This window comes from Oncorhynchus nerka, linkage group LG15 (assembly GCF_034236695.1).
Source record: "Oncorhynchus nerka isolate Pitt River linkage group LG15, Oner_Uvic_2.0, whole genome shotgun sequence".
NCBI classification, from domain to species: domain Eukaryota; kingdom Metazoa; phylum Chordata; class Actinopteri; order Salmoniformes; family Salmonidae; genus Oncorhynchus; species Oncorhynchus nerka.
This window is the reverse complement of record NC_088410.1, coordinates 82041288-82063752: the sequence shown is the minus strand read 5'-3', so window position 1 is coordinate 82063752 and position 22465 is coordinate 82041288. Positions and strand designations below refer to the sequence as shown.

The 22465-nt window shown below is 41.2% G+C and overlaps 1 protein-coding gene and 1 long non-coding RNA gene across 4 annotated transcripts in view; both read left to right on the top strand.

Moving 5' to 3' along the window:
- Positions 1-5376, top strand: part of LOC135560248 (uncharacterized) — a 77389-nt gene extending 72013 nt beyond the window's left edge. Inside the window, exon 5 of one of the 3 annotated variants that reach the window (XR_010458849.1) lies at positions 4062-5376. This is a non-coding gene — a long non-coding RNA (uncharacterized LOC135560248). Of the gene's footprint in view, positions 1-416; positions 3457-4061 lie in introns of those variants that run through there. The other 2 variants (XR_010458848.1, XR_010458847.1) reach the window with 2 other exon arrangements.
- Positions 5377-12953: 7577 nt separating this feature from the next.
- Positions 12954-22465, top strand: part of LOC115143402 (forkhead box protein P1-B-like) — a 162049-nt gene continuing 152537 nt past the window's right edge. The window contains 2 exon segments of the mRNA XM_029683798.2: positions 12954-13171; positions 20862-20928. The gene's annotated coding sequence lies outside the window, so the exon portion shown is untranslated.

The following is a 22465-nucleotide window of genomic DNA, read 5'->3' as shown; positions in this document are numbered from 1 at the left end:
ATACAAATCTCCACTGTTGAAAACTAAATGTTAGTCTAAAAGATGTGAGATAATGTGTAGATGCTTTTTTATAGTGGAGATCAAGTTTATAAATTGCTAGATGCTTTTTATAGTGGAGATCAAGTTTATAAATTGCTAGATGCTTTTTATAGTGGAGATCAAGTTTATAAATTGCTTGGCTGGGCTGATGAGACAGTGGATTGTGCAGTCAGTTGGAACAGAGTAAATAGGCATTTTAATGGCATAGATTTAGCCGGTGGTAACTTGTGGAATAGAAACCGTCTGGAATGCGGTTTTAACCAATCAGCATTCAGGATTAGATCCACCCATTGTATAATGGTTTACATGAACTATACTGGTTTAAATTAAATATACTGGTTTATTTGAACTCATATCCTTCTCTGTGTTTCCCTCAGTGGAGTCGGGGGGTGATTGTGAGGTGCCGTGAACTCCCCCTTAATAAAGCCCAGCTGTGGAATGATCAAATAGTGGATCTAATTAAAGCGCTGGCTTTCACCAATGTAGAATTCTCTCTGGAATGATAACAACCTGTGATATGTGCAGTGGAATGAGCTGGGCAGGTCTTGGGGAATGAGGGGATTGTGTGGCAAGCCATGTTGTTCACAGATATTCATTTCATACACAGATCAAAATCCCAACATTTTACCATGCCTGCTTTTATGTACTATATTCTATATCTGAAAGGGGTAGGGGGTTGAAAAACAAGGACAAATAAAAGCCAGCTAAAGACCTAGTCATGATTCCTGCATTTTCACGGACCCTGTAACCAAAATACAGGTATCAGGTCAGTGTGACTGGTTCACTGCTTTTCTGCAGGTAAACCCATTAACACTTCTATTGTTAAACACCTCCCTAAATTGAAATGTAAACAGCCTCCATGGTTTAACAACACCCCTCACCCCTCCCAGGTTGCCAGTTACCCACTGATACAGTTGACGTCGGAAGTTTACATACACTTAGGTTGTTTTTCAACCACTCCACAACTTTCTTGTTAACAAACTATAGTTATGGCAAGTCGGTTAGGACATCTACTTTGTGCATGATACAAGTAATTTTTCTGACAACTGTTTACAGATAGATTGTTTCACTTATAATTCACTGTATCACAATTCCAGTGGGTCAGAAGTTTACATACACTAAGTTGACTGTGCCTTTAAACAGCTTGCAAAATTCCAGAAAATGATGTCATGGCTTTAGAAGCTTCTGATAGGCTAATTGACATCATTTGAGTCAATTGGAGGTGTACCTGTGGATGTATTTAAAAGCCTACCTTCAAACTCAGTGCCTCTTTGCTTGACATCATGGGAAAATCAAATGAAATCAGCCAAGACCTCAGAAAAATAATTGTAGACCTCCACAAGTCTGGTTCAGCCTTGGGAGCAATTTCCAAACGCCTGAAGGTACCACGTTCATCTGTACAAACAATAGTACGCAAGTATAAACACCATGGGACCATGCAGCCGTCATACCGCTCAGGATGGAGACACGTTCTGTCTCCTAGAGATGAACGTACTTAGGTGAGAAAAGTGCAAGTCAATTCCAGAACAACAGCAAAGGACCTTGTGAAGATGCTGAAGGAAACAGGTGCAAAAGTATCTATATCCACAGTAGAATGAGTCCTATATCGAAATAACCTGAAAGGCCGCTCAGCAAGGAAGAAGTCACTGCTCCAAAATCGCTATAAAAAAGCCAGACTCCGGTCTGCAACTGCACATGGGGACAAAGATTGTACTTTTTGGAGAAATGTCCTCTGGTCTGTTGAAACAAAAATAGAACTGTTTGGCCATAATGACCATTGTTATGTTTGGAGGAAAAAAGGAGGAGGCTTGTAAGCCGAAGAACACCATCCCAACCGTGAAGCACGGTGGTGGTTTCATCATGTTGTGGGGGTACTTTGCTGCAGGAGTGACTGGTGCATTTCACAAAATAGATGTCCAAAGTTGTGGCAAAATGGCTTAAGGACAACAAAGTCAAGCTGTTGTAGTGGCCATCACAGAACCTGACCTCAATCCTATAGAACATTTGTGGGCAGAACTGAAAAGCATGTGCGAGCAAGGAGGCTTACAAACCTGACTCAGTTCCACCAGCTCTGTCAGGAGGAAAGGGACAAAATTCACCCAACTTATTGTGGGAAGCTTGTGGAAGGCTACACAAAACGTTTGACCCAAGTTAAACTATTTAAAGGCAATGCTACCAAATACTGATTGAGTGTATGTAAACTTCCGACCCACTGGGAATGTGATGAAAGAAAATAAAAGCTGAAATACATCATTCTCTCTACTATTATTCTGACATTTCACATTCTTCAAATAAAGTGGTGATCCTAACTGACGTACTCTGATTAAATGTCAGGAATTGTGAAGAACTGAGTTCAAATGTATTTGGCTGTATGTATAAAAGTGGTATACCTGCAAGAAAGTTGTGTGTAAGGGGATGTTTGAAAGGGGTTCATACAAACATTGCCGTATATATTTTTTTACAGGTAATATGCCACATCTTCTCTCTGAAATGGGTAGTAGATGCCAGGAGGAAGCTAATGAAGGCCAGACAGATCCTCTGGATGCAGGCCTTAAATGATCCCTCAGAATACATTAGAGACTTGCAATGTTGTAGAATATTTACAACGTTGCAGATTATTTAGGTATATGTTTTGGTTTGCTGATGATATGTTGTGATACTGAAGGTATCTTGAGGTTTGATGCGGCTGGTTGAGAGGGCAAACATGGTGATCCTGCATATTATCAGGTGTTCAATCACTTGTATTCTGTTGTGTGTTGTATTAAGCCCCGATCTGTCGTTTCTAGTTTTGTGTGTTTGCAAAACAGGTTGATATTGAATGGAACAAATCAATGTTTTGTCATCTGATAATGTAAATGAGCCACCTAAATATTCCCCTTCTGTGCTATTTACATAACCAGTTTGGTCTTTAATACTTGTGGAAATTCAAACGTTTGTCTAATTTGCCAATTATTATTTGTTATTATAAAAAGTGTTTTAGGATGAGAGGTAGGCTAAATGTCATTTTGGTATCACAAACACTAATTACATATATAGAAGATAACACAAAAATAAAAGAACGCTCTTTGACAGTTTTGTCTCAGACAAGTGTTTGATGAATATAACACAGACAATCCTTTGCATGTAAATTTATCCAGAACTTGCAATTACTAGGCACTTTTGAATATTGATTAGAGAAGACAAGGACACAGAAGTGAAGCACTTATGAATGTATGAAAGAGCTTGTGAATCAGTGCCATTAGTAACTACTTCTCAGCCTCTTTAGTGCTGCTCTTCCCACTAAATGCAGGCTGATGTGACTGGTGATGAGAAACAATGTCATTTCATTACTGCTGATATTGCATGATGTGTACTTCATAGATGTATGGTACAATAATAAATTAGCAATGGTCATCACTGATGTATTTAAGCTTACAATGTAAGTCTCACGTGGAATATATTCTGGCACTTTCTTTAAAGGCACTTAAAGCACTTCATACTATTTATGTCTGTCCAAGAAAATGTGCATTGTTCAGCCTATAAACCCTTGATAGTGATTTTATTTAAAGCATTAAAGTATTTCTATAGACATTGGGGAAAGAAATTGATTCTCAATATAAACGTATGGCAATATTGAGGAGGTCTTAGGTTAAGTGAATACTTTCCATAATTTTTTCCCTTAAATTAACTTTTTCCATGGCCATTAAGAAATACACATTTTGAATATTGTTTCAGCACTCCTTGCATGATTGAGAACATACACTTCAACACTATGTTACCCAAAGTAGTTGCTTATAATAAACTGACTCAAAGTGAGTATTTGACAGTGGTTGTACAGCCAGTGATGTGTCCCACCTCCTGACCTTCCAAACTGTGGACATGCAGGTTCATGGCCCAGACTCTGTCTGTCTGTCTGTCTGTCTGTCTGTCTGTCTGTCTGTCTGTCTGTCTGTCTGTCTGTCTGTCTGTCTGTCTGTCTGTCTGTCTGTCTGTCTGTCTGTCTGTCTGTCTGTAGTGCTGCAGCTCTGTTTGTCTACACATAGAGAGGATGAGGCGCGTGGAGCGACGTGCTGCTCGGCTTGTGTCTGGCTCGCAGACATGAAGCTACGACATGATGTGACAAGCAACAGATGTGTCACACCGCCTGGAATCAACAAGCCATCCTGAGCTGAGCTGAGCTGAGCATGCAGTCAGACACGGCTCCTGTGAACTGAACACTGTGCTGCTGGCAGTGGCAGGCAGGCAAGCGCTGCTCCTAGCTTTCTGTCTGAGCTGAGGGACGACAGGACAGGCCTGGTTACTGGGCCTCTCTCTGACGCTGCCTCCCAGTCACTCTGACATCTGAGGTCTGGACTGGAGCTCTGATCAGATAGACTGTACTGTATGCTCTCAAAGGCCCTCACAGACACACACAGCCACAGTGAGATAACAGAGTGCTCTATGTTGAGCACAGAGTGATTTGATTGACTATCACATCATGAAATAGGGTACATGTTTTATTGTGTACTTGTTTACTACTTAGTACTGTAATATGGTCTTCCCCAGTTTATGGTTTTCATTTAGTAAATGGATGAGCTTCTATCAGAGACAGAGAAGAGTCTGGCTCTCTGAGAGGAAGAAACCTAAGCCACACTATAGACTCATCCTATCATCCTAGTGTATGCAAAACCATTTTGTCTGTTTGACTGGCTGTAAAACTGTAACAAATGTTGGTGATATGAGGGACAACCTTCATAATATCCTCTGCAGTTGAATCTTCTGATCTGTTCGGCCTTGTAAGGAAATTGTGTGGGCTTGAGTTAGTGAGGGTGAGCAATAGGAATACTTTGTCTCAACAAGTGAACAGATGCAGGGTTACTAGAGTCACCCTGCATCTGTTTACCACAGGAAAGCCACATGATGCTGGAGCTTCATGGCTGCATTTATACAGGCATCCCAATTCTGATATATGAAAAGATCTGATGTGATTGGTAAATTCGTTGAAAAAATATCAGAATTGGGCTGCCTGTGTAAACTCAGCCCATGTGTAGAATTGAGCTATTTTCCTTGGCTCTGTTGTAACCTGTGCTAACTTATTGTCATGTCCTTCAGCCTCACTCACTCACTGCTGCTAAACTTTCCATCATAGCATGGGGAGACATTTTTATGATCATAATCACGCCTAGCCAACACAGCTATGTAAATATAGTATTATCGGCAATTCCAATTTGGTTAAGTGGCATGAACGTGGGTAATACAGACAGTTCTATCTCTGCGATATAGGCTGCAGTTAGGAATCAGGGGTAACTTGCTTTTAGGTAATAGAGCTATGTTACAGGAATGTAATCATGTCAAATAATAAAAGGAAAAACAACAATATTTCTGACTTTACAAAAACGGCATTGTTGTGAAGAATTAATCTGTTGATGTGCAACTCCAGTTCACTTATATGGAAATTGAAATGGAATATCTAGATCTGAATTGTGTTATTTCAATATTCAAATATTAATACAAAACAATTGAATGCTGCATGACTAACTATTTGCATACAGCTGTTTGGTGAACAGAGATACTTGCTAAAGAGAAACGGGAATTTAGTGAGTGGCACACAAACAAACCTTTTGTCTTCTTGTTGTAGGCAAATGGAAGTACAGTGTTGATGTGCATGTACTGTACTGACACAATACATGATGTACTGTACTGACACAATACATGATGTACTGTACTGACACAATACATGATGTACTGTACTGACACAATACATGATGTACTGTACTGACACAATACATGATGTACTGTACTGACACAATACATGATGTACTGTACTGACACAATACACGATGTACTGTACTGACACAATACATGATGTACTGTACTGACACAATACACGATGTACTGTACTGACACAATACATGATGTACTGTACTGACACAATACATGATGTACTGTACAATACATGATGTACTGTACTGACACAATACATGATGTACTGTACTGACACAATACACGATGTACTGTACTGACACAATACATGATGTACTGTACTGACACAATACATGATGTACTGTACTGACACAATACATGATGTACTGTACTGACACAATACATGATGTACTGTACTGACACAATACATGATGTACTGTACTGACACAATACATGATGTACTGTACTGACACAATACATGATGTACTGTACTGACACAATACATGATGTACTGTACTGACACAGTACATGATGTACTTGTTTTTAATAGCAAAAATGTGTACTGTAATTCAGCATTCTCTCATGACATAATTCAATGCCTGAAATGCCAACTTTGGAAACCTTTCACATTGTTCCTATTTATCCAAAGGATCCAATATCCAATATCCTTGAATGCCTGGCTATTCCACAGTGAGAGACATTTTTTGGACGGAGCATCATCATTCATCTTTGAGTTCCAGCATAATAGATGCTATTGTGTCCCAACTGTAGATGTTTGTTTGAATACACCACTCAATCTGCCTTTTTCTTAGAAATATATGTTACACCCAACAAGCAGCCCTTCTCTCCTCCTCCTCCACCTCCTCTCCTCTGTTAGCGTGGGAATGTGCCTGTAGGTCAGGCATTGGGAAGACAGACGGAGTGGGAGGGGTGGATGCGGAGGGGGGGTAGGACCCCTCCACTATTTGACAGGGTTAAACATTGTGAAAGATTGCCACTGCAAGCTGTGACATCTGTAGCAAGTATAAACGCAAACTGTAATTAAGTAGAATCAGCGATTTAAAATTCTATATGCTACGTAATAACAGGCAGTAATGAATAATTTAAGGGAAGGGGCTGCCGTCTGACACTTTTTCTCTTGTGTTTAAATTTAGCCAGTGTCATTGTCCGGCACTTTGATTAATTGGTTATCGCTCTTAACTATACATCTCCATGAAATATCTCTTTCCATCTGTCATTAAACAGCACATGGAAATTGGTTCTATATTTCCAATCAGGTACTGCAGACACGCATGTAATTAGATTTAAAAAATTACAAAAATAACCACCAGGATGTTAACCATAGTACACCGTTATGACTGCGACCATATATGGAGTACCATTTGGAGAGTTGCTATTCTTTTATCTGTTGCATTAGGCTTGTGCACATTGCTCACCCCAAAATGACATTGAATGATACTGTATGATAATGGGATTGAGAGCTCATACTGTCATACATTTGTATGATCAGCCTAAATGTGGTTTTAAACAGGACTGAGGTGTGTGGAACTCTGTGAAGACGCTTTATTGCTGGTGCTAGACCTGAGAGCTGAGAGCTGAAAGAGGCCTGGTCTACACAGTGAAGAGTGACCAGTCAGCCAGAGATTGGCTAGCCTGTCAAATAAAGATTAGGCCTTCATTTCTTCATCTAATCCCTGTAAATCTCTCACGAAAGAACTTTGGGAACAGAGAGCTGGTACCGGAGCACGGCTTTACAGCTTGTGTCTTTTCCTTTATCTCTACATGTTCACCTCAGTGAACAGAACAACCTGTTGTTTTCAATTGCTGTGGTCAATCCCTCCAGCAGACATGTTTGGATTACAAATTTCAAGTAGCGGTTTAAATTGGGACATTTTCTCCCAGGTACAGTAATTAGGCGATTTTTTGTTTGTTTTTGTGGATGGTAGAGTGTTTTCAGGGTAAACTTCTTCTGTAGCAACGTCACATAGTCATTAAGAAAAGCAAGTTAGACTGGACTTTGATAGCCATTCACACTCTGTAAACTACCCAAAGGCTTTTTAGTAGTGTGAACCTTTCCAGTTAAATATCTCCACATTAAGCTATTGGATGTCTCTCTTTGGTTTCCTCTTCAACATTTTTTGATCATTATTTTTATAGAATTATTAATTTGTATGTGTTAAATTATTGAATGAAGTTAATATATGATCAAATTAATTTTAACATTCTCTAAAATATTAATGATCGATGTTAAAAACGATGAAGTTAGAGACCTATTAACATAATCATAAACAGACACAGAAGAGTTTTTTTAGTTTGTCAAAGTCAAGTTTGCAGGGGGGACTGACTGACCTCATGGGGATTTCTCTAGATCTCCCTCTAGGGTCAGTTCATAGGGAATAACTATGTTTAGTTGGCTGTCTGTGTGCTTCCTGTCTGACCAGTGTCATGGGTGGGTGCAGCTCAGGGCCTCAGGTAATGACAGGTGGGGGGACTTGTTGAGCTTCGTCTGCATGTGATCTGTCACATCTCAACTGTCTGCAGCAGACTCCAGATCAGTCAGAGGGCAGGAGAGGAACATTGCAGAGATACTTGGAGCCCTGTTTAGGGCCTACTTTCAACTCTCTGATTGGCAGGTAGAGCCCCAATGAGATGCATTGTTCACTGTTCTTTTAACCCCTGCTACCCCTGCTTGTCTGAGACTCCCAACTAGTTCAACTGAGAGTATTTGGTTGAACAGTGCTGTTGTTGTTTTTTTAAAGATTTTTTAAAAGTTATAAAGTATTTGCAGTGAATATAGTTGAACCAATGGCTTCAGGAGAGTTTAATCTACTCTTTTTTTAATCTATCTGTTTTGATTTATCTATTTCTTTCTTCTTTTTGATAACAAGTTTTCAACAAAGATTACATTTTTTTATGTCTTTAGTGTGTTCTTACAATTGCCCCATTGTATAAATAAAATGTGGAAATCAGAAGAAAAAAAATCTATTTCTGTAACCATAGTGATAAGCACCTTAAAATGTGTTTACATTAATGATGTTTTAAATGTTAATGTCAGTTGAGAGCATAACAAAGATGACACGATAGACTCATTATTCAAAATCTGATAGCCAGGGAGAAGTAAATTATTTCAAATATTTGATATTTAAATTATTTTCAAATGATCTGAGACATGAGCAGAGCAAAGGTGTGTAGTTTCCTCTGGTGATACTTCGGGTGTCTGTGTTTCCTTGGTGTGTCTCCGGCTCATTAATGTTCTAAGCCTGTGAGAGAACCAGCAGAACTGTACTCCATAACCCATGGCACTGTGCTGTGTGCTGTGTTGTGTGAGACCTCGGGCCCCATGCATACATGCACACACAGACATCCCCCAGCCGTTTAAAGTCCACCGGCTCATTCAGAAATGGATGGCCGCCGAGCTGTCCTGATTAAAATGACAATAGTCTAATTAACTCGACCTCGGTGTCAGTGCACAAAACGGATGCTTGCCCTCCACTTTCTGTCTAAAAAAACCTTTGTCTTCACTCCGTCCCAAAAAAGAAGATGTTTTTCAGGCAAACGCCTCAACCCCTTCGATGAGATTTGCTAATGGCAATAATTTTTTATAAGCTAATTAAATCTAGGCAAAGTTTCTATATTTTGTCCTTCTGTGAAATCCTTGAGGTATCCTCCATTTGGGGGATAGTATTACAAGCACCTTCAAGCACTGTTAAGTCGTTTAAAATATTATATACGATTATAAACCGGTCTGTTTGTGCTCAACCTGATTTTATTTCAAACATGGATAATTACATTCACTCTCCAGTGATCTACCCCTCTGAAGAGACAGAAGACAGTAGGCTCATCCCCCCGGGCCCCTCTTCCTCTGCCCCCTAACATCTAGCTCTGTGAACAGACAGACAGACCAGATAAAGACAGGCCAGAGATATAATATTGAACCAAGTGAACCCATTTTACAGCAAAGTTGAACATTTTAACCAGATAACAATTTTGTCTTTCATGCTCCACAACAGAGATATTTGAAAGGGGGATTTTGCTCTTGCAATACGATCGGTTGCCGTTATTTGATACTCTCATCTAAAGGAAACGGGAGTATAAAAAAACCCATGAGTCACCGAACTGGAAACGGCTTCCTGTTCTATCATCTAAAGGAAACGGGAGTAGAAAAACCCCATGAGTGACCGAACTGGAAACGGCTTCCTGTTCTATCATCTAAAGGAAACGGGAGTAGAAAAACCCCATGAGTGACCGAACTGGAAACGGCTTCCTGTTCTATCATCTAAAGGAAACGGGAGTAGAAAAAACCCCATGAGTGACCGAACTGGAAACGGCTTCCTGTTCTATCATCTAAAGGAAACGGGAGTAGAAAAACCCCATGAGTGACCGAACTGGAAACGGCTTCCTGTTCTATCATCTAAAGGAAACGGGAGTAGAAAAACCCCATGAGGTACCGAACTGGAAACGGCTTCCTGTCCTATCATCTAAAGGAAACGGGAGTAGAAAAAACCCCATGAGTGACCGAACTGGAAACGGCTTCCTGTTCTATCATCTAAAGGAAACGGGAGTAGAAAAAACCCCATGAGTGACCGAACTGGAAACGGCTTCCTGTTCTATCATCTAAAGGAAACGGGAGTAGAAAAACCCATGAGTGACCGAACTGGAAACGGCTTCCTGTTCTATCATCTAAAGGAAACGGGAGTAGAAAAAACCCCATGAGTGACCGAACTGGAAACGGCTTCCTGTTCTATCATCTAAAGGAAACGGGAGTAGAAAAACCCCATGAGGTACCGAACTGGAAACGGCTTCCTGTCCTATCATCTAAAGGAAACGGGAGTAGAAAAAACCCCATGAGTGACCGAACTGGAAACGGCTTCCTGTTCTATCATCTAAAGGAAACGGGAGTAGAAAAAACCCCATGAGTGACCGAACTGGAAACGGCTTTCTGATCCCTTTGCTGGTGATTAAGGTCTATAGGGAGATAATTACGCTTTAGTCTTAAGTTAATGAAACAAAAACCTCTCTTCTTCTAAAAGGAAGGGCAGATCATTTGTGCTACTATCTGCAGACATGTCCCACCCTTGACGAGCCACATTGAGAATTGGTTTTGTTTTAAGGTTGGAGTCCCCCCACCCCCTTCCCCTCGCCTGTCAGTCTAGGACTGATATGAGGGATTTCTCGCTGAAGCCAGAAACAATGAGGTCTCTCTCTCACTCACCAATGCTGGTGTCTGGTAGAATCTGACCATTATAGGTGCATGCAGGTAAAGGGGAAAACAACATCAAATGAAAACATCACAATGTCTTCTGGGATGTGTGCTGAATGGACACAGTGTAAAATATACCAGGGCAAAATACCTCACCCACTGGTCCCTAATGCCCATCTAACAAGGTCTACCTGAAAGTAGCCAAAAATGACCTATATTGTCACAGCAACAGGATTTGAACGTTTAGTCCACAATGTTGCTTGATCTGTAGCTATCTGAACAAAAAAGTCCCTAATGAAAAGTGCCATACTGTTAATATGTGTTAGTGTGGGTTTTCAGTGAATTTATGTAAATCACGAAGCTCATCTGCATTTCCTGCGGTGCAGGAAAATTCTTTCTCAGCAACAAAATATTAATCAAATTAAGATTTTACATCTGTATGCATTAAATATAAATCAAATGCACAGGTTTGAATTTACTTCTGAAGAAACACAGGTGCCACATGTATAATTTCTCTTCTAACAGCCCAAGGAGACATCTCTTTTGAAATGAATGGAAGTGAAGTGTGGACTAGCCACTGTTTGGTATGTCTGAGCCATGTAGCACAAGTGGCGACCACAGAGCACATATTTAACTGTCCTTGTAGAAGTTCACATCTGGTGTGTGGAGCTGAGCTGGGCGACTCGGCGGCAGGGCAGTCCCTCCTCCCCCGACACCACTCTCACATTTCATCATCTGTTCTCCAGCGCCGGGGTGCTCCAGCATAAGTTGGCCGCTCTTGATCCATCTGTTGTTATTGTTTTCCACTGATAATTGGCTTGAACAATGGAATGCCTGTGTCCCCCTGCCTTTGAAACTCTATACCCTGTTTATTTTCCAGAGGTCTCATTTCTGCTCTCTGCGGCTCTCTCCTTCTCTCTCTCCTTCTCTCTGGCCCTCCTCTCCCTGCCCCCCCCTCTCCCCCTTACTCCCTCCCTAGCCTGGTGTCTGCACCCCTCTTCCTCCATTTCTACTTCTCCCCCTTCTAATTTAGAGAGGGGCACATGCAATGAAATCTTTGAGTGGGCATCAGTATATCACTCAGCATCTAAAGCTGGGCTCAAGATTTTCTTTGGGCATCGTCTCCCTTTCTCTTTGGTTCACTTGAAGTTTTAGTCATGAAGCCTGGCAGATTCAGGCAGACACTCCAGGAGTCTTGCACCGTTATGAGTTTCTGAATTCATATCCCGAGAGTTGGGGATAAAGAGACAGATAGTTAAAGGGAGGGAGAGAGAGAGCGATAGAGGGAGAGGGAAGGAGAGAGAGAGAGAGGGAGCAAAAATGAGAAAGGGTCTGTAGACTGTAAGAGCTGGACAATTGTGGCTGTTCTAAATCGTATCCGTTTTTTCCCTGGCTTTAGAGACTCAGCCTTTATTTTCTATTCATCCATTAGGGGGTGTCCATAGGAGTGCAGCAGGGAGCAGAGAGGGGGATGACTGAAGGCATGATAAGTAGTAGCAGTAGGATACTTTTACTGGATATTGAAAGGAATATTCATGCCCAAACATGACCTACTTTAATGACATTTTTTTATTTGAATTACACTATACCGTTTTAGGTAATGGATCTATCCTTTACAATGTCCTATGTGTGATATAGTATGTCACATTTGCTTACACAAGTTAAGCGAGTAGCTGAAATTTATATTTTAAAAGTTGAAGATGAGGTATTTGATATTTATGTATTAAAAACAACTGATAGAAACAAGTTGTATTTTAAAAGTCCTACAACAAAAGTCATGTGTTTGAAGTTGGCATGTGTCTTTACCAACTTTGAGCACTCTGCTGAGGACAAACTCAGTAGCTTTTTTGTTCTGGACTGGTTGTGTGACCGTTCTGGTGTTTGTTCATTTGTTCTGCTTGCTCTTGTCTAATTAAACGGGCAGAGGACAGGTATGGCTCTCAGCAGGCGCCTGCTCTGCTCTGCCTGGTCTGTGCCAGTCCTTCATTTGCTGAGTGTTTGTGTTTATGCAAAGGGACCTCTTCCTGCATATTTAATCTAGAGCAAGGCTCTGGCTTTTGTTGTGTTTAGACCACATACCTCCAGTTCCTCTGAACACTGCAGTCAGGGATCTCTTCAGCTCTCTCACACTACAACTACTGCTTTTACTGCTACTAGCACTGACAGGCTTTTCTTCTGTTTGAGAAGTGGATTGTAGAAGTCTTGTTAAACCTTGGGGAATCTACATTCATGTTTCAGTAATGTAATGAAACTCAGGCTCACGGTTCATGGGTAAGTCAGTAAAGATTTTAATTGTACTTTTTCTCCTTCTCTTCCCTGGCCTTGTATGGGTTCATGTTGCATGTGTCTGTATTGTGGGTTTGTTCTGTAAGGGATGCAAAGAACTGTGCCGTGGGTAGAAAGATGCGTTCCTCTGAAGAGCTGAAGTTATTCTAGAGGTCCAGGGTTTGGATTGAAGGCTTCTGACAGACTAAGGGCTGCCTGGCCAGCAGTCCTCTGGTGATCTCATAGAAGAGGCTTGCATCGTGTGAACCAAACTAAACTGAGTGTGCGAGCTGAGCTGCTCCTGTTCTCTAGTTTAGAACGGAGTGATAGCAAAGGAGTGAATGTGCTGCTGTGATGGGTGAGGGTATCAGTTCCTCTCTCCTTCTTTCCCTCCGTCTTTGTCCGGGGAAATGGAATCTGTGGGTTATTGATATTAATAGCACACAGGATCTGAGGTGGACGATTGGAGGAGCAGGACACAGAGACTTGAGAGAGTGGAAACGTGATATCACAGGAGAGAATTGACAGTCCTCCTGTTTGACAGGGTGGAAAGGAATTGGCCATAAAAATAGCATTGCATAATCTGTCTGTCGGTTAGCCCTTTTGTGCTCTCCATGTGTGTAGGGTTCTCTCCCTCCCTCCTCTCTATCTCTCTCTCTGCCTCCCTCTGTCCCAGCTATTAGTTCTCAACTGTAGGAGAAACCAAATTAAGTTATTTTTCTGATGTTTGCTTCATGGATCAGTTGATTAGAATCTGTGTATAGCCAGAGTGAAGTAATTTGGGTATACAGAGGAAGGGAATGCTCTATTCAAAGAGCTCTGTTAACATTTAAATAGTGTAAAGAAATGTGCTGCCTTGTTTGTTTAGGGTTAGGAGTGAAATTCCACTTCCTTGGTATTAAGGCGGAAAGCTCTCTCTGTGTACTTTGTTCTTAGCTCAGTAATACATGAGGGCAGGTCCAAAGAATCTCTGGGATCAGACAGGCAGACATTCAGCAGGCTGCACTGTTGCCTTTTCAGCTTACAGGCAAAAAAAAAAACTCCAAATGCGAAGTTGGGTTTAATTGGTGGGTTTTGAGCCTGTTTGCGTGCTGTTTGAGTGCTGTTGTTTACAGACTATGTGGGTGTGCAATATAATGCCACCATGAAAGAGAAAATACACTTGATATTTTGAAGCGGTTTTTATGAGACGTAGTTATGTTTTCATTGAATCAGTCTGCCTTAATAAAGCTTGAAAGAAATGAAGGAAAAAATACTGTTCAGTCAGTCCTTTAGTGAATCACATATAAACAGCTGCATTTGTTTGAAAATGAGTCATGCCTTAGATTTTCCTGTGTTTCAGAGCACGGACAGTGACTTGGGAAATCTTCGACACACACACCCTAAAAACAAACACTAATGTCCTGAATATAGATATCACTGACTCTGCCTATCCTGTTGGACTCCCTCTTATTATTATTATTTTTAATACATTCTTTATATTGATCCACAAGACCACCACCCATTTCCGGGAGGAATGTTCAAACAAGACCACCACCCATTTTAGGAGGAATGTTCAAACAAGACCACCACCCATTTCCAGGAGGAATGTTCAAACAAGACCACCACCCATTTCCAAACAAGACCACCACCCATTTCCGGGAGGAATGTTCAAACAAGACCACCACCCATTTTAGGAGGAATGTTCAAACAAGACCACCACCCATTTCCAGGAGGAATGTTCAAACAAGACCACCACCCATTTCCAGGGGGAATGTTCAAACAAGACCACCACCCATTTCCGGGAGCAATGTTCAAACAAGACCACCTTCCATTTTTAGGAGGAATGTTCAAACAGGACCACCACCCATTTCCAGGAGGAATGTTCAAACAAGACCACCACCCATTTCCGGGAGGAATGTTCAAACAAGACCACCACCCATTTTAGGAGGAATGTTCAAACAAGACCACCACCCATTTCCAGGAGGAATGTTCAAACAAGACCACCACCCATTTCCGGGAGGAATGTTCAAACAAGACCACCACCCATTTTAGGAGGAATGTTCAAACAAGACCACCACCCATTTACAGGAGGAATGTTCAAACAAGACCACCACCCATTTCCGGGAGGAATGTTCAAACAAGACCACCACCCATTTCCAGGAGGAATGTTCAAACAAGACCACCACCCATTTCCAGGAGGAATGTTCAAACAAGACCACCACCCATTTCCGGGAGGAATGTTCAAACAAGACCACCACCCATTTACAGGAGGAATGTTCAAACAAGACCACCACCCATTTTAGGAGGAGTGTTCAAACAAGACCACCACCCATTTCCAGGAGGAATGTTCAAACAAGACCACCACCCATTTTAGGAGGAGTGTTCAAACAAGACCACCACCCATTTCCAGGAGGAATGTTCAAACAAGACCACCATCCATTTACAGGAGGAATGTTCAAACAAACCAATGCTATTTTTTGTTTTCACATACAACAACGAGTTAGCCTCAAGGTCAGAGACCTGATCTGGTGGTGCCAAAATAACAACATATCCCTCAACATAATCAAGATAAAGGAGATGATTGTGGACTTCAGGAAAAGGAGGACCGAGCACACCCCCATTTTCATCGACGGGGTTGTAGTGGAGCAGGTTGAGAACTTCAAGTGCCTTGCTGTCCACATCAACAACAAACTAGAATGGTCCAAACACACCAATACAGTCATGAAGAGGGCACGACAAAACCTATTCCACCTCAGGAGACTGACAAGATGTGGCATGGGTCCTCAGATCCTCAAAAGGTTCTTCAGCTGCAACATCGAGAGCATGGTTGCATCACTGCCTGGTACGGCAAGTGCTCTGCCTCCGACCGCAAAGCACTACAAAGGGTAGTGCGTACGGCCCAGTACATCACTAGCGCTAAGCTGCCTGCCATCCAGGACCTCTACACCAGGCGGTGTCAGAGGAAGGCCCTAAGAATTGTTAAAGACCCCAGCCACCCTAGTCATAGACTGTTCTCTCTGCTACCGCATGATAAGCGGTACCGGAGCGCCAAGTTTAGGACCAAAAGGCTTCTCAACAGCTTTTAACCCCAAGCCATAAGACTCCTGAATTACTATTTGCATTGTGTTCCGCCAACCCCTCTTTCATGCTGCTGCTCCTCTCTGTTTATCATCTATCCATAGTCACTTTAACTATACTTACATGTACAATTCGCCCGACACTTTGACTCCGTGCCGGTAACACCTGTATACAGCCTCTCTACTGTTATTTTCACTGTCATTTTACTGTTTTTCACTGCCATTTTACAGTTTTTCTATTTTTTTTTCTAACTTATCTATCGTTTACCTAATACCTATTTTTTTACTTAAAAATTGCACTGTTGGTTAGGGCTTGTAAGTAAGCATTTCACTGTAAGGTCTACACCTGTTGTATTCTGCGCACGTGACAAATAAACTTTGATTTTATTTGCTGTCTAGTTCATGGTATGATAAATGAACAGATCTGTGTAGAATGATGCAGCTAGCCTCACTAAGTGATCGAAACATGCTGATAGGCTTAAAGACAGTGAGTGAGGAAACGTCTATTGACAGACAGCCATCGAGTTGGGCATTATTTCACATTGGTAATGGCGTGTGAAAGTTCATTAATGACCTACCACAGAAGTAGCCACAGATATCGTTTTAAGCATGCTCAGAGTAATTAATGGAATAACTTTACTTTGTGGTAAATATTCATGAACTCTTCTTTTCTGTCAGAATGGTGTGAAGAGAGTGGAGAGTCTGTCCATTAGAAGGGCTGAAGAGCCACCTGGAGTGGATGTTGGGCCTTTTTTGGGGATTGTGTGCGTTTCAGTGGAGTGGTATTCATTCCTTTTTTGAACATGCGATCCTGCGGCCTCTAAAATAGTCCCAACCAATAATTAAAAACACAATACTGATGAATGTTTTGCATTTATCATGAAATACAGTGTGTTTATTATTACATCACAGAGACAACAATAATACAGTGTATTTATTATTACAGCACAGAGACAACAATAATACAGTGTATTTATTATTACATCACAGAGACAACAATAATACAGTGTATTTAATATTACATCACAGAGACAACAATAATACAGTGTATTTATTATTACATCACAGAGACAACAATAATACAGTGTAATTTATTATTACAGCACAGAGACAACAATAATACAGTGTATTTATTATTACATCACAGAGACAACAATAATACAGCGTATTTATTATTACATCACAGAGGCAACAATAATACAGTGTATTTATTATTACATCACAGAGGCAACAATAATGCAGTGTATTTATTATTACATCACAGAGACAACAATAATACAGTGCATTTATTATTACATCACAGAGACAACAATAATGCAGTGTATTTATTATTACATCACAGAGACAACAATAATACAGTGCATTTATTATTACATCACAGAGGCAACAATTATGTTCATGTAGATGATGATGATGATAATTCTTATTTGTTGGTACAGCACAACATACAATGTAGGAACATATGCTTTTGAATCATCTCAGTTTTTCTGTGTCTTTCCAGCGGATATGACTGTTACTGTAATACTGTAACTCCCTTGATGAACACTTTTGTTGTTCAACTGTTTTACCACTTCACACAAAATACCTAGCCATCTTTTCAACACTTTGGCAGCAAGCATTGTAAGATGCTCCTCGACTCTCTTTTGTCTTAGGAAATTGTTGCGTTTTGATTCATGTTCTCACTGAGTGTGCACATAAAACACCTGGGTGGGTAATCATCTCAACCAAGAGTTATTCTGTTCCCTGAAATCTCAATGTGGGAGTGTGTGATGGGCTCTACAAATCCAACTGGGCAGAGCAGCATGCTGTTGTTTATCCACACCATGGGCTCACTGTACCCCCACCGCTCCAAACACTAATATTACTGCCACGTGCAGTTTTAAATTGACACAATTATCTATTTAGGTATTACAAGATGTGCATTGTATTGCACAGAGGGATAAAAAGCACCATCACAGCTGCTACCATAGTTTTGTTGTTTCTTTTTTCCCTCCAATACACATTTTCCGTCATTAAAGTGATGGAACATTTAACTAAATGGATATTATGCATTGGGTAAACTCATTTAGTTCCCTGGGCCTTTTCAGGTGAGAGGGATTAATGATGTTTAGTAGTTTGAAACTGAAAATATCTGTCTTTAGTCACCACTCGCTATTGATTTACCATGTCATTGATGATATGTTAATTGAAGTCTAATGAATCAGAATAATACGAGAGTGGTGTGGGAACAGTCCATTTTGTATGATTTTCGACCCTCGTCGAGTTCAAAGTGAGTTTAATGTTGACTAGTGTTTTCAACAAGGGCATTTACCAGATAATTAATGCTGTAACTGGGCAATGTTCAGGCTCATGTGTTTTATCTAGGCACAGTCTGCTTTAGATAAACACTTTGGAGCTCCACAAATGCCTGGCCACAGCTTTGACTGCCAAATGTAAACTGTACAAAAGAACAGTGTGAGAGAGTTGGTATTTTTTCATATTTGGATATGCTTTAATGCTTTTATTCAAATGCTTCTGAGATATTGCCCCATAGTCACTTTTCCGTTTACCATAAAAATAAGATTTGATGTATTTTTTTGGGGGGGTTGAGTGCTCAGTTTACAGTGCACACAGTGCATGCTGAACAGCTAGTGTGCTCCTGAGTCTAGAAAGACAGGTTTGCTCTTCCACCAGGTGGAGTCATCTTTGACATTTTTCTGATAGCGGCATCTGGCGCAAGGAATTTAAAAAATAAACTTTAATTTTCTTTTAACAACTTCATTGTTAGTCTTATCGTCCTCAACGGCTACAGTATAGTGAATGATTGTGCTGATCAACCAGATGGAAATGAGGAGATGCGGTAGACAATAAGGCTAGGATAGCTATGTACATGCACTAGTATACTCGGTGCACTCGGTAAGTATTCAGACCCCTTGACTTTTTCCACATTTTGTTACGTTACTGCCTTATTCTAAAATGTATTTAATTGTTTTTTTTTCTCCCTCATCAATCTACACACAATACCCCATAATGACAAATTTGTAATTTAGCAAATGTATTACAAATAAAAACCGAAAATATCACATTTACATAAGTATTCAGACGCTTTACTCAGTACTTTGTTGAAGCACCTTTGGCAGCGATTATAGACTCGAGTCTTCTTGCGTATGACGCTATAAGCTTGGCACACTTGTATTTGGGGCGTTTCTCCCATTCTTCTCTGCTGATCTTCTCATGTCAGGTTGAATGGGGAGTGTTGCTGCACAGCTATATTCAGGTCTTTCCAGAGATATTCGATCAGGTCCGGGCTCAGGCTGGGCCACTCAAGGACATTCAGAGAATTGTCCTGAAGCCACTCCTGCATTGTCTTGGCTGTGTGCTTTGGGTCGTTGTCCTGTTGGAAGGTGAACCTTTGTCCCAGTCTGATGTCCTGAGCACTCTGGAGGTTTTCATCAAGGATCTCTCTGTACTTTGCTCCGTTTTTTGTATTTTGTATTTTTTTAACCTTTATTTAACTAGGCAAGTCAGTTAAGAACAGATTCTTATTTTCAATGATGGCCTAGGAACAGTGGGTTAACTGCCTGTTCAGGGGCAGAACGACAGATTTGTACCCTGTCAGCTCGGGGATATGAACTTGCAACCTTTCGGTTACTAGTCCAATGCTCTAACCACTAGGCTACCCTGCCGCCCCGTTCATCTTTCCCTCGATCCTGACTCGTCTCTCAGTCACTGCCACTGAAAATCTTTCCCACAGCATGATGCTGCCACCACCGTGCTTCACCGTAGGGATGGTGCCAGGTTTCCTCCAAACGCGAGGCTTGGCATTCAGGTCAAAGAGTTCACTGTTGGTTTCATCAGACCAGAAAATCTTGTTTCTCATAGTCTGAGTCCTTTAGGTGCCTTTTGGCAAACTCCAAGTGGGCTGTCATGTGCCTTTTACTGAGGAGTGTCTTCCGTCTACCCACTCTACCATAATGGACTGATTTGTGGAGTGCTTCAGAGATTTTTGTCCTTCTGGAAGTTCCTCCCATCTCCAAATAGGAACTCTTGAGCTCTGTCCGAGTGACCATCGGGTTCTTGGTCACCTCCTTGACCAAGGCCCTTCTCCCCCGATTGCTCAGTTTGGCTGGGTGGCAAGCTCTAGGAAGAGTCTTGGTGGTTCCAAACTTCTTCCATTTAAGAATGATGGAGGCCACTGTGTTCTTGGGGACCTTCAATTCTGCAGAAATGTGTTGGTACCCTTCCCCAGATCTGTGCCTCGACACAATCTTGTCTCGGAGCTCTACGGACAATACCTTCGACCTCATGGCTTGGTTTTTGCTCTGACATGCACTGTCAACTGTGGGACCTTATATAGACAGGTGTGCCTTTCCAAATCACGTTGAATCAATTAAATTTGCCACAGGTGGACAATCAATTTGTGTATTTTAGAATAAGACTGTAACGTAATAAGGGATTACCCAATTACCCAATATTTGTGTAATTGTGATCAACCCTGTTGAGCGGGCTCATACTGCAAGCAGTATTATTAATAAACATAGATTTTGTCTGTTTTTCTTTCAGCGATTCTGTTTTGGTGATTGCTGATGGCAAACGCTGTAGTTAGTTGCAGTGATTATTCAATAACAACCTCTAATTCCCATGTCCTCTGTCTGCAGGGCAAGGAGGCTGAAGTCACTACGCTGGAACTGAAGATTGCTTTAAACGAGCAAGTCATTGTAGAAGGTAAACACACGATTATTCATTAGACTCCAATCTCAGTGTGAGGGTGAGTGTTGTATCGGATTGGCTTAATAAATAACCTGACGCAGTCCGGTTGCCTTCGTTGTACGTTTGTTGAAACTAAAACCTTGCTCCGAATGTTCACTATCAAACACCTGAAAATGTACACACAGACAGACTGTAAGTGTTGAAATATCTCATCATGATCATGCTACTGTGTGATGAATCTATGTATGATTTATTGTAGTTGATGTTATACAGCACAGTTTGTTCTGTAGCAGAAGAGGTCTGTTGTGTGTAGTGGACTTCTGCCTGTAGAGAGAACATATTTTAGCGTGCAAGTACAGGTAGGTACATGTAGTAGTTATGGACTCCCCGAGGGGCATTTTACCTAGAAGGGTTATTGGCATGGATTTTCTCTTCTCCCCCTCATTTCCCCTCAACACTGTGCCTCTGTCATGATATAGGGTCAAAGTTCCTCTTAAGAAACAGTAGATTAATACATGGTTACATATCTACTGGTTATTTAGCCGTTGGAATCTCCATCTCTTGGTGGATCAGTGTGGTTCTTTATGTGTGTTTGTGTATGTATGTGTGTGTGTGTGCTCCTCACACCCTTCTCCGTATCTAAATGTGCTGGGGCCCCAGGATGTAAGCAGGCAGGCTTGAGTGATCCAGTGGGGAGAGGTGGGGGTGTTAACACGTCAGGAGCTCTAGGCTTCAGAGGAGCAGTGTGTCTGTGTTCTGTCTCTCACAGCCCTGTAGACAGTGATGGGCTTTAACATCCCAGCCCCTCAGCTCACAGCTAACGGCAGGGGCACAAACCCCTGCAGGTTTACTCCCATAGACTCTTAACAGGGAGATGCCAAACTACCTCGATAATATTATGTTGTCACTAATCACTATAGGCCAACACTACATAGAATTGAGGGGTCTTAATTGTCCTTCAGGGTGTGAGTGACGAAGTTAAGAAAATGAGATTGAAGGCTTTTTGTATTTGTGGAAATTGAGAGATAACAGAATAGGTTCATCAACGGTTGGAAATGTTCCTGTGTTCAGTTCAGAGGGGATTCATATGTCATAACTCTTTCATTTGTGTGGGTTGATCAGAGCAGGAAGTGTGTTGTGTTTCCCCTGCCTGTGCTATCATTCCAGCGTGCTAAACAGCCATATACTCGTCTCTGTTTGAATTCAGCCAATCAATTCTCCATTTGGAAAAAAAGGCAACTGTGGGTTGAAGGGTAAAAAATGTACCTGAGTGCATTCTCTGTGTAGTCTTCTGAAGCAGGTCCTCTCTAGGCCCACAGCACAGCTGTTTTCTCCAGATGTAAGATCAGGACTTAAATCTTTCAAATTATTGTGTAATTAATGTTAATGTGCCAAAATAAGCCTAATTATTTACACAACTTTCCAATGCGATTTTGATTGCTTTGCTAATGCAGAAATCCCTGTGGCAGTTTATAGGATTACCATGCTTCAGTCTTTAAAGGCATTTTGAGGTGCAATGGAGTTGAAAACGGAAGAAACGCTCTTGTTATTT